This window comes from Haliotis cracherodii, unplaced genomic scaffold, assembly GCF_022045235.1.
Source record: "Haliotis cracherodii isolate W230 unplaced genomic scaffold, xgHalCrac1.p SCAF_9, whole genome shotgun sequence".
NCBI lineage: Eukaryota > Metazoa > Mollusca > Gastropoda > Lepetellida > Haliotidae > Haliotis > Haliotis cracherodii.
In genome coordinates this window covers 58,372,037-58,384,575 of record NW_027266343.1, presented here as the reverse complement: position 1 = coordinate 58,384,575, position 12,539 = coordinate 58,372,037, and the positions used below count along the sequence as shown (strand labels likewise).

At 43.5% G+C, this 12,539-nt stretch overlaps 1 protein-coding gene across 2 annotated transcripts in view; it reads left to right on the top strand.

Moving 5' to 3' along the window:
* Positions 1 to 420: 420 nt before the first annotated feature.
* Positions 421 to 12,539, top strand: part of LOC139453412 (dentin sialophosphoprotein-like) — a 130,823-nt gene continuing 118,704 nt past the window's right edge. For both annotated transcript variants that reach the window (XM_071235104.1, XM_071235103.1), the window contains exon 1: positions 421 to 755. The gene's annotated coding sequence lies outside the window, so the exon portion shown is untranslated. The remainder of the gene's footprint in view (positions 756 to 12,539) is intronic.

The following is a 12,539-nucleotide window of genomic DNA, read 5'->3' as shown; positions in this document are numbered from 1 at the left end:
GAGAGAGAGAGAGAGAGAGATTGGGGGGCATTGATTGTCCCGCTGTGGACACAATCACACCAGTAGACCTAACACACTCGACCCTTGTAGAGCTTCTGTAGAATCTAAACCAGTTTACATAACTTCACATCAACAAGTAAACCCACTGCAAATTTCCGTTCCAAATTACTAAACGGCGCGTTCCAGTCAACAGACGGTATTCAAATGCGCCACCGACTCGTACCAGCAATTTATAGCGTATTAATTTCATCCGGAGTCTTATAACATACGAAATCACATGTAAGCAGGCAACTGCATATCGAAACTCACAAATCAAACTGTCAATTTCCGCAGTTCGGAGACCGTCTGCGTGTGTTAAACGCTGGCTTTTGACAGTGGAGACTCGCCGTGGTGTCCATTCAAGAGTGGTCGTGTGTGTACTCTGTTGAGCGTCAATAAAGCGAATCTCAACGCGCCTCTAGCATTATAACCCGTGGAATGAGCCTTGGTGAATGGAGACGGTTACCCTAAGCTCCCTCGGTTTAGCTTTCAGCGGTACAAACTGACGATCCCCGAGTCGTTGTAAGGATCTCGCAGACAGAGACAGTGCTGAAGGATATATCGCTGTTATACCACAGCGGTGGGACGTCACGAGCGACGTGGAGAAGTGGTGCTGGAGTTATACATCTATTTCATCACGTTGTTTGTGATACTACACGGTCACAGATCGGAGTACCTCGTGTGACTGCTGACATCGCGGACACTGTCAACTGGAGGTGAGATTATATTCAGGCAGTGTCGTATATCATTTGAAATGCTATAACTATGAGTTTGCTATCATTCTGATGTAAATATGTTTTAATTGTGACTATGGCAAGAACATTCTTAATATCTGTGCCTCAGCCATATATTGTAGAATTTCAAACCTGATCTTGTTGGGACGTATTGGTCATTGTACAATCGGGACAATCATTCACACGAACAAATAATTGCAATCGTATAAAGATATTTTCAATAACATAGTTTTATGTGTTAAATTCATAAATATGTCGAAGTGAAATATTCCCCGTAGCCATTTCTGTGCCATAGATTAATTAACTGATGTAGTGTGCCTCTGTCTTTGTGATAATATTTATTGTAGGTTGTTTGTCTACATTTTGGGAGTATGCACATCCACTTGTAACTACACAGTTTCAAAAAGAACTTAATACACAACATTTCAAAGTTGATAATTAATATTCTCCCGTTTTTGTTGTAAACAACGGAATAACATTGCCACACGCGGGTCTTCTGTGAGACAGTAATTACGGTCGGTAAAAAGAGTTTCTCGAGCGTTTCTCGCACGGGTAGCTCACCTTCTCGCTTCCATTATGTTGGTGGATAATGGCCGAAAAGTGCGGTATATAGTGTTGTATAGTGCTGTATGTAGTGTTGTATAGTGTCGTATATTGCTGCATTGTGTGATACCATACATAGCTAAGTCCGCTGTCCGGAGGCAGTGGTGCTGTGTCTGTAGGAGTGCCTGTCGTATAGAAGTTTATGAGTTATTTACCTCATATTTAGGTCTAATTTATACATTCAATAGACTTTCGCTATGTCCTTCATATGGATATATACTGCCGGGCAAAAGAAAGTATACAGCCATGTTTGATGGTGGATAAGTTGGAACAAACAAGCTATGGTTATTCCATGGTAGACAGTGTATTTGATAGGGTATCATAGTTGTATTTTGGACTTAAGTTAGCAGGGTTTTTTTTGGCGACTGTTTTAAGCCTAGTAACGTTTTGATAACGTTTGTGATGTTTTTGAATCCAGTGTTCAAGTGTATGCTTTCCTTTACCCGGCAGTTGAGATGGATTCTAGGCGTGTGAATCTGTGAGACAAAGTGGATGTTAGTGTGAGTGTGCGAGACAATGAGTGTGTGTGTGCGAGACAATGAGTGTGAGTGTGCGAGACAATGAGTGTGTGTGTGCGAGACAATGAGTGTGTGTGTGCGAGACAATGAGTGTGTGTGTGCGAGACAATGAGTGTGTGTGTGCGAGACAATGAGTGTGAGTGTGCGAGACAATGAGTGTGTGTGTGTGCGAGACAATGAGTGTGTGTGTGCGAGACAATGAGTGTGTGTGTGCGAGACAATGAGTGTGAGTGTGCGAGACAATGAGTGTGTGTGTGCGAGACAATGAGTGTGAGTGTGCGAGACAATGAGTGTGTGTGTGTGCGAGACAATGAGTGTGTGTGTGCGAGACAATGAGTGTGGGTGTGCGAGACAATGAGTGTCAGTGTGTGAGACATTGAATGTCAGTATGCGAGACAATTGTGTGAGTATGTGTGACAATGGAAATGTGTGTATGCGAGACAATGAGTGTGGCTGTGCGAGACAGTGACTATGAGCGTGCGAGGCAACCAATCACAATGAAGTCGTCAGTATGCGAGAAAACAAATTTGAGTGGAAAATGCAACTGTGCGAGACAATTGATCCATCATACAGACCCTGATACAAAATTGAATATATCCCATACAGCTCATGCATGTCTCTAATATTTGGAAAGGGAGTGAGTAGTGTTTTACGCCGCTTTCAGCAATAATCCAGCAATAGCACGGCGGGGGACACCAGATATGGGCTTCACACATTGAACCCATGTCGGGAATAGAACCCCGGCCTTCGGATTTACGAGCGAAGCTTTAACCACTGGGCTACCCGACCGCCCCTCTTGCGAAGAGAGTCTCCGGAAGGAGGAGACTGCGTTCGTGTGAACATAGATGCACTCCTATAATCAGGCGACTAGTGATGAGCTTGCACACTCTCAGCTAGTCTGTCATACAGACCCTAAAACTCATATATCCAATACAGCACATGCAAGTCTATAATGTTTGGCAACTCTAGATTACTGCAGGATCTGAAAATGAAGAAAGTCTCTGGGCTCCTTTCTATTATATTTTATAACTCTAATTTAACAACTGTTTTGTAAAACATGTTCATTTCAGAGACAAGATGTTAGTCTCACTCTCAGCTATCTGGCGTGTATCACCTCCTTACTATAAAATTGTAATAAACCGACATACAAAATTACAGCACTACGTCGATAATGTTTCCAGTTTAAAAGCAGCCTGTTAATCTTCGTAAAAGACGACGAAGAGGAAATACCCTTGCCATGAATTATTGACTCGGTAAAGCGACGCTGTGATATACTAGGACGGGGAGATAGATGTAGGCGATCCTCTACATTGATATATACGACACGTGTCTTCAGGTAACTTAGCGTTCGTTCAACCCGATTTGTATCGCATTTAATGACTTTTCCTTACTTATTCATGGCAAGTAGTCCTCTAATTCCCTTTAAAGCTATCAGCTCATTGTTGAATTAAACATAAGTAGAAACAAGATGATCAGCCTTTTAGAGAACCAGTAAACCATTCACTTCACATTCTATCACGCGAAACGTCTTGACGAGTATGTCGGCGCTCCTGACACTCTTCGTAATGTAGCATTTAAAATAATGTCTGTACACTTAAGATTATTTCTTTCTTGATAGGGGGTACGTGTTTCCTAGTCGTCTAGGGCGCCGCAATTCGCTGTTCAGAGTTGCGTCCGTTAGGCATGCCAGAAACCTATGATCGTGGGTTCGAATCCTGGTTCTTTCCTGATTATGTTTCTAGGTTTCTCAGCACCATACCCGTGCTCCTGGGTTTCACCAAAGGGTTTTATGTCTGAGACCCGCATCACCTCAGGCTTGCCTCCCACATTAAACTGGCACTCTGTGATATAACTGGTATAGTGTTAAAAGCGGCGTTCAATCCAACTCATTCACTCTTTGTTAGTACATTTGGAAATAGCTCATTCCAATTCGGAATTACGTATAGAAATCTTGGTTTTGTTTTCATTAAATAAATACATTCCGCAGTCATAGTGAAGGACTATAAAACACGGTGTTTCAAATTATCTACGATCTGTTCTTGCAATAAGCAGCCCTCGAGACTCTAGATGATGTTTATATCTTGATCACGAATAACACCGAAACCTCGAAGTTAAAGATGTTAATAATCTTTTCAGCCGACTTGTACTGTCCTGTCAGATCGCGAGAGTGTCAAATTGTAACTAGATTATGTATCAGATCATACATGTTTATTGATATGACAAAATAGGTCTTACCAATTGGTATAATATATCATTGATAACTTGTTCTTTTATTCATAATTTGTTCTCATTGCGAAATGAGTGAAACACTGCCGATGCGACCATAAAGTTTTAACTCACTCACTCACTGGGACGGTAAACAAATGGAACGATTATCTAAGATATACCAAGAGATAGCGCGCCATGTGACCACTGCTGCCTCGGTCATTGGTTGCTCATGCTAAACATTGTGCCACATCCGGGACTGACTCATCAAGCCTTCGATTGATCTGTAGTTTCCTACAAGTCTCGTAGCGTGCGCGAGTGGTATGCGAGATAGGGCGCTAACCCTCTTTCATAACCAACCTGATGCCATCACATTCTTACGTTATTGCTAATTAATTATTGTAATTAATAACCCGAACGGAGAAACGCTCCAGCCCTCGTGTCTGATGGTATCATGTTGATAGATGGCGGTGTACGACTTAGGGCAATATGCCACAAGTCGGCTCCGTACTTCCGTTTTATGTCGTAAACTACGTTGCTTGTTTTCTGTCTCCTTTTGAAAATGATAATTATTGACGTGTGTCATTATGTATTCATAGCTTAATACTTCTACTATGTGGAAACATAATCACATTGGACCTTTTAGATATACATACAATAAATACGATGTTGGAATTGGAGAGAATGTTCAGACTGGAAGTGTCATTATACCACGACTGGGAACCCAAGGACATGAAAGACCGGGTTCCAGACATCGTGAGCATTTTTGTTCATATTTGGCCGAAGAGTGAGTGAGTGGGTATGGTTTTACGCCGCTTTTAGCAATATTCCAGCACTATCACATGGAGGAAACAAGAAATGGGCTTCACACATTGTACCAATATCGGGCATTGAACTCGGGTCTTCGGCGTGACGAGCGAGCGCTTTAACCATACACTTGACTATCCGACCGCCCCGGTAAGCGCGACCCGTTCACGTGACCCTTTGTAAAAGCAGTAAACTGGTGCCTGTATGAACTCAAGGGTGTTGCGTATCTTCTGTTGTTCAGTATAAGGGTATAACCGCATTTTGACCGAGTTGCGTGATAAGGAGTGACGAAGCGTTACATGCATGACACCAATCGCCGTCACTCACGCTGACGTGGGTCGGCGTTAATCACCCAGCCAGAAACACGGAGCAAACAACGCCAATAAATACTGGACCTCTGGAATAACATTACACACAGTTGGGCTTACTTGGAAATTATAAAGCCAGTTGAGATTTTATTGGTATGAGTCACAGGATGTATGAATATTTCAGGTCGTCGCATATAATGCACTGTCGCTCGCCCCACGAAAAAAATACAATTCAGTTCAAGTTGTTAAACCGGCATAAAAGACACAATTTATTGAAATGATTTATATGTCCATTCTCCAAATATTGAAATTGCATCAGTAGTTCCTCAACCACCAGTTTGAAGTGATAGCGATCTCTCTGCTTGTGAAAGGGTGTGACGTCATACTCGTGATGAACATACATGTCAGAGGTTAGACTTGCTCCAAGGCTGTACCGAAAGAAATGTCCACGGAGGTGAAGTAATTCTATCCTCTTAATAGGCAAGTCTTGATACGTGGACAGTCTCTTATAAGGACAAGTTGTTCTTATAATTTACATAATCTAGAACATGATTTAAATTAATAATTATTGCCTAGACTTTTGCAAGTCTACCTAGAGGTCTGCAGTGACAGTAACTGGATCTACCTGGGAACAGGGACACTGAGGCAGGTGGGTGTACCTGTGTTGTCAGTGTGGGGGGAGACGGGGGGGGGGAGGGTGTCAAGTGTACTGGGGTCTTGTTACATCGAAGTGAATAAGTGTATCTTGCATGTAGATCAGCATGTACTTGTATACAAACTATCTTTAGGTTTGTTTACTTTTCTGTTTATTGTTTAAAATCGCACTCAGCATTATTCCAGCTATATGACAGCAGTGATTAATATCATGAGCATCGATCCACGTAATTGGGATACGATGACATGCATCAACCAAGTCAGCGAGCCTGACCACCCTATCTCGTTAGTCGCCTCTTACGACAAGCATAGTCTCCTTTTACGTCAAGCATGGGTTGCTGAAGACCTATTCTATCCTGGATCTTTACGGGTACTATGTTTAGGTAGTAATATATAAATGTACGGTTGTGTTCTGAAGGAAGAACGCATCTCTCTCATCACAGTCTCACATGTTCTTGTTCTCGGTTCGAATCCTATGTTCCATAGATTGCGATCCTGGTTCTCCCACAACACACGTGGTAGTCTCACCAAAGCGTCCTGTTCTAAAGTCGCGCTTTCCCGAACGATAGCCTGCAACGTCGTGATATAATGCTGTTCAAATCGGCGATAAAGGTATCTTTCTCTAACACACTCACTCACTCACCCAGAACCACCCAACCAATCGCTCAGTCACTCATTCACCCAAACCCACTCACTTGCCCACCTAATCACTCACTCACTCACTCGCCCACATAATCACTCACTCACCCAAACCCACTCACTTACTCACTCGCCCACCTAATCACTCACCCAAACCCACCCACTCACTCACTCACTTGCCCACCTAATCACTCACTCACTCGCCCACCTCATCACTCACTTTCTCACTCGCCCACCTCATCACTCACTTTCTCACTCGCCCACCTAATCACTCACTCACTCACTCACCCAAACCCACTCACTCGCCCACCTAATCACTCACTAACTCACCCAAACCCACTCACTCACTCACTCGCCCGCCTAATCACTCACTCACTCACCAAAACCCACTCACTCACTCACTCACCCAAACCCACTCACTCACTCGCCCACCTAATCGCTCACTCACTCACCCAAACCCACTCACTCACTCACTCGCCCACCTAATCACTCACTCACCCAAACCCAAATTCTCACCCACTTCACGCTTATAGCCATCACCTGTCCCGGCACACATTGTATGTCTTGGAGATACGACTCCCGTAGGCCTATAATATGTGAAGTTATGACAGCTGTAACGCTGGGATCCCTGTGTAAAACACATTATAATAAACTCTCCCTTCCACCATACACGTGCCACCGATGCAGTCACCGACCCTGTTTTCTAAAGTATGTGTATCGCATTGACTAAAATAATTCAAAAATAAAATCGTCATTTAAAGATGAAGACATTATTTTTAAGGATATCAACGTATGTTCTTACGTCACGACGTTTCAAGTCTACTTCTTTCCCTGTTACTACTCCCTCACTTCCTGTCTTCATGTAAACCAACTCCTAAATGGCAATTCGCCAAATAAATACAAACATATATATAAATATATAAATCAATACGTCAGAGACATAGTTTTATAAAGTTCTGTTGTTATTTATGGTTTAGTGCAGACTAAGTCAAGTCTATATTTTTTAACGCATCACAAGACACTGAATATTGATCTTCCACCTGGTGGCTGAAAGAGACACGCCTGTGAAGCAATACTGATATATTAACTCCATCCTGGGATGGAAATAACACATTAATACACGTAAGGCTCCGGCGACGTGGAACGCCATATACCCAATATCTCCCTGGTTAGTAATTCAAACTGCCAACAAAATCCGGGCAATTAAGGTAAGCTCGCTATGTAATACATCCGCGGGCCAGTGGGGCGTGAAGAATGATGTAGTCGGGGAATTAGCCGTCGCTGAAGATGTTGTGTTGGACACCAAGGCGGGGTAGTTAGAGATGAAGATCGACCTCTTTGTCTGGTTCTGATGTTGTAGACGTCGCCCATGATGTTACTTAGGTGTAGCTGTAGATGATGTCGGTGTAGACTGACGTCTGTGTAGTGGAGGACGTTGGGTATTTTGGGCAAATGGGTCGGGTAGATGTTTTGAAGAGCAGTTATTAGGGGTCGGGTGGATGCCGTAAAGAGCGAAAAGCGATTGTAAAGAAGTTAGTGGGTGTCTCCAAGAGCGATTGTGAAGGAGTCGGGTGGATGACATTGAGGTTGTGAAGGTGTCGGGTGGATGCCATTGAGGTTGTGAAGGAGTCGGGTGGATGCCGTTGAGGTTGTGAAGGAGTCGGGTGGATGCCGTTGAGGTTGTAAAGGGAGGTGATTGGCGAGGACGTATGTTCGGCAAGGGACGCATATTGATGTGTAAACAATCTATATTCCTTCGTCCGTTTTCTTTGTGTGTTGTTAAAGGGTAATGAATGTTGAAGGCGACGTCAAGCGCCATTCACTTGAGAAGTGTAACTGGGCAGTCTGGTGCGTCTGTTGTGTTTTTCTCGCCATCGTAACAACTGTCGTAGAAGATGTTGCAATGCTGACGGCAGACGTAATAGAAGATGCAGTCGTGACAGCAGGTTAAGTTATAGTTACGTGATGATAAAAGGCCGAGAGTTATACCAGTAGAAAGTCATCAGGCGCTGTAAACGGCCCACGCTTGTTCGGGATTACAGAATACCGTTATTACAGAATAATGTGCAACGTATGCAGGAAAAATTCAATAAATGTCAGCTTGGATATGTTCCAGCTAATCAGCTCTTAAAGTGAACCCTGGGTGTTAGAAGAAACAGGGGACGCTGACACACCGACTGTGACGGCTAAATCAATGTTGACGATGAAAACGTGGATGAGATGTAAAGTAGGTACTTCTGGTAGATGACAGGGCACACCACAGTAGGCTGTCGGGTGTCACCTGGCCTGACACCGTCCCTCCTCCCCCCTAAGGGTTGTTTCTATGAGGGTCACCTGTAAGTGTCCTTATCATAAGCCGAGGGTCAAAAGAAAGTCGGTGGGAACGTTGGATACAAAATATTTTAACACTCTCATTCGTCAGCACTTCTGTCTCTTTAGCTGCCACAAAGCATTGTCATGTTTTGGTAAACAGGGGAACCGAGTTATAATAAACCAATTCAGTTTAATCGTTGGGTTTTAGCTGCGTTATGAAAAGGAAAGGGCAATTGTTGGTGGTTCCCTTGTTCTGTGGGTGAGATAGGTGAACTCTTGTTCAACGTATAATACCTTTAGGATGAATTGTCCAGCAGTGCTTGACCATGGATGACATGGCGACTAAATATAGATGCCAAAAGGTACTTCTGACAAATACACTGCAGGGCAGAAGAAAGTATTCACTCGAAACTTGGAGATGATAATCCATAAATTACAAACATTACTAGTCTGAAAACAATCGCCGAAACACTGCAAAATTAAGGTTCAAAGCACACTAGGAAACCCTTTTTAAAGGCATTACCATCGAAAAAACATTTCTTGTTTGTTTATTTTTATCCACCATCAAACAAGGTTGTATAATTTCTTTTCCTGCCAGCTACGTGTAACAGGAATGAGAAAACAGACCGGGATGTCGCCTACTGTAGAAATGATTCATTCAATAATATTATTTCATTTTCCTCAAATAAAATGGCTTTGGATTTCTTACCGATCTTATCCATGTTGTCGATTTTTTAACTTTTGAAGATATGCCCATGTTTCAAAACATTTAATTTTAATGGATATACCCAGGTTAACGTCCAACATTCAGATCCGTCCCATACAACGCTAAAACTGGTCAAGGGTCGGGACAAGGTGGACAGGTCATTTACAATTCAATTACCTCCATTGCCGTTCATAACTCATAAAAGACTCCAATTTGATCTAAATGCAAATTGGTTGGGCGGTGGTAGCTATGACCCCTCACTTGCCACTGACCTCTGGATCATGACCAACGGGGGCCCTCATGGACCGCACGGACCGCCTGGCACGCGACCAACCTGTGGCCCTGTGACACACGCCGGCGGGCTGTCGTCTGCCGGAACTAGATGTGATCGCGGGGAGTCAGTGATGACGTATCTCAATATTGACGAGTATAGATGTCATAAGTGTTCCTCACAATGGGTCAGCTTCTAAGTTATAAAGTTTACTGGAGTGTGACCTGACGACAGAAATGGATCTACATGGATTAGGATCTGGCAAGGCAATGGTAGTCTGGAGTTCAGTGTTGTTGCTCGTCTCGCATGTTTCCGGGTTCGAACCCCACACAAGGACCATTTGTCACAGGGCTGCCGCCTTGTTTACAACCACATTACTTCCAGGTCACTCACCGCCTAACGCAATTTTAAAAGCGCAGACGACAATAAACATCGTTTCGTTGGTGGCGCCAAACAAATCTTGACAGTCTTCGTATGTAAGCTGACGTGAGATATGTGTTTGATGTTATTGTATTTAAACTAACAACAACAACAAACAGGCAGGAAAAGTGGAAGAGCGCACATATCACCCAATCTAACGGAACAGCTTCGCCTCTGAAGCAGTTAGCAGAATGGCCGACAGGATTCTTCCGACAAGTCTCGACTTTGAAACTAGAATATCTCCTTTCTTGTTCCCAATTATCCCGTCAAGCTGATCAAGCGTATCGGCGTGTTGCAGGTTAATTCCAATTACAAAGATCGGTGTTGCGTTTCGGCCGCACACTCCCAGTGCCACGGGATCCGTATGTTCTCCGAGGTGAAAACACAAAGGTCCCTCGGGAAGGTGTGCTGAAGACGCTTTGGACGTTACTGGTCTGTTAATGCCTGGTATGGTCGTCTGTCTCCCAGTCACTGAACCATATTATTTTCCCTTCCTCCCAGCCATAACGGCAATGCCATAAAGTCTTTATAAGTCTTTTTATTATGAGGAACACAACAAAGGAGTAAGTATATACTCCGAAACGTTGTGTTCCTCATAATAAAGAAATTGACATCCATTAATTCTCCTCCTTACGTAATGCTGTAGTCCTAAGTAAAACATGATTAGATTTTCTCCAGGTTCTCCCTTGTCACTGGGGCTTAATTTAAATGTAGCTGTTTGTTTGTATGAAATAACATATTTTCTCAGAGACTTAGCGTTAGTCTACTGGAAGGGCTGCACGATACTACGCCCTGTTGTGTTTGAATCACTCACTGATGGAGAGCAGGATTGTTGAAATGTTACAATAACAGGCTATTTATATTGCGCATATTTCCACACCACTCGGGCATGCTCAAACCGCTATCATTACCCTGGTCACTGGATAGGTGTGTACTCAACAATCATCTCGACTCCCTGGGGAGTATACAACCCAAGCTGCCTGCGCTAGAAGGTTAACAACCACCTACCTCATCTCATCCTACCGGGTACCCATGCACTGCTATGTCATGAAATGTTATGGTTTGTTCATTATGTATTGAGACTCAACGGGGAAGTGAGTGAATGATTTTAAACCACAGTCAGCGGTATTCTTGCTGTGTCGCGACGTGATGTAAACAACGGTAGCTTGGCATATCTGTGCACGTGGTTGAGGACGCCACTTAGTTGTCATGGTAAGGGGGGTGGGTAGCCTAGTGGTTAAAGCGTTCGCTCGTCACGACGAAGACCCGGGTTCGATTCCCGACATGGGTACAATGTGTGAAGCCAATTTCTGGTGTCCCCCGCAGTGATATTGCTGGAATATTGCTAATAAGCGTCCTAAAACCATACTCACTCACTCACTCATGGTAAGGAGACACACATCTCACATCTCACTGAGGCTCCTTTTCAATTCAAATATTGTTGTTTTCCTATCAAAATGATATTTTTAAGCGTTCGCCTAAAGCATCAGCTGCTGGAGACTTAATCTGCCCCCAAATCACCAAGGCTGGAAATTCACCCTTTTGTGCATCGCGAATATTGGACAACGCGTTTCCTGCTCAGAGGCCTTGCATCTGTGTCAAACCATACAATTATATCCAATGCACATGGTATTAAAATGAGACAATAAGATACTTTTATGTCGGCGTATATATAACATTTAAGTCACTGACTCGGGTTTACTAAATATGTTTAAACTATATCTCCTTTGTCATTGAACCTGCATTAACTAACTGACTTTTGATTTAGACACCACTTGGCAATTAAGGTTTCACGATAAACGTGTGTCGCCAACGGGATTCGAACCCCGAAGACACCAGCAATAGGCTTCACAGATTGTACCCATATGGAGAATCGAACCCCGGTCGTCAGCGTCAGTAGGTAAATTAGTACAAATGAGTGGCATCGTCTCGAGTCATTGTGTACATTAATACGGACTTCGTGTGTACGTGTTGCCCCCTTGTTGCTGGAGATAACAGTAAGCGATACCCTGAACGCCAAGACCACCCATTCTATGAACAATACGTGGTGTATTTACCCGTATCTACCCGCATTACATCGGGTGGTGGCGTTACAAGTCCATGCCACCACTTACCTGGTGACGGCTAACCCTACTTGAGTCCCTCATTTGTCAACACTGTCATAAGTACTTATCGTACAAATCAGATTGTACACCCGTTACCTAAATACACTGTTGAAATCCTCGAACAGCCACGCCCAGAGTATTGCAAAGAATCTCCAACAAAAACATCTGTAATCAACTGAAGCAATCCAATGTAACGAAACATCGCCTAACTGGGCGC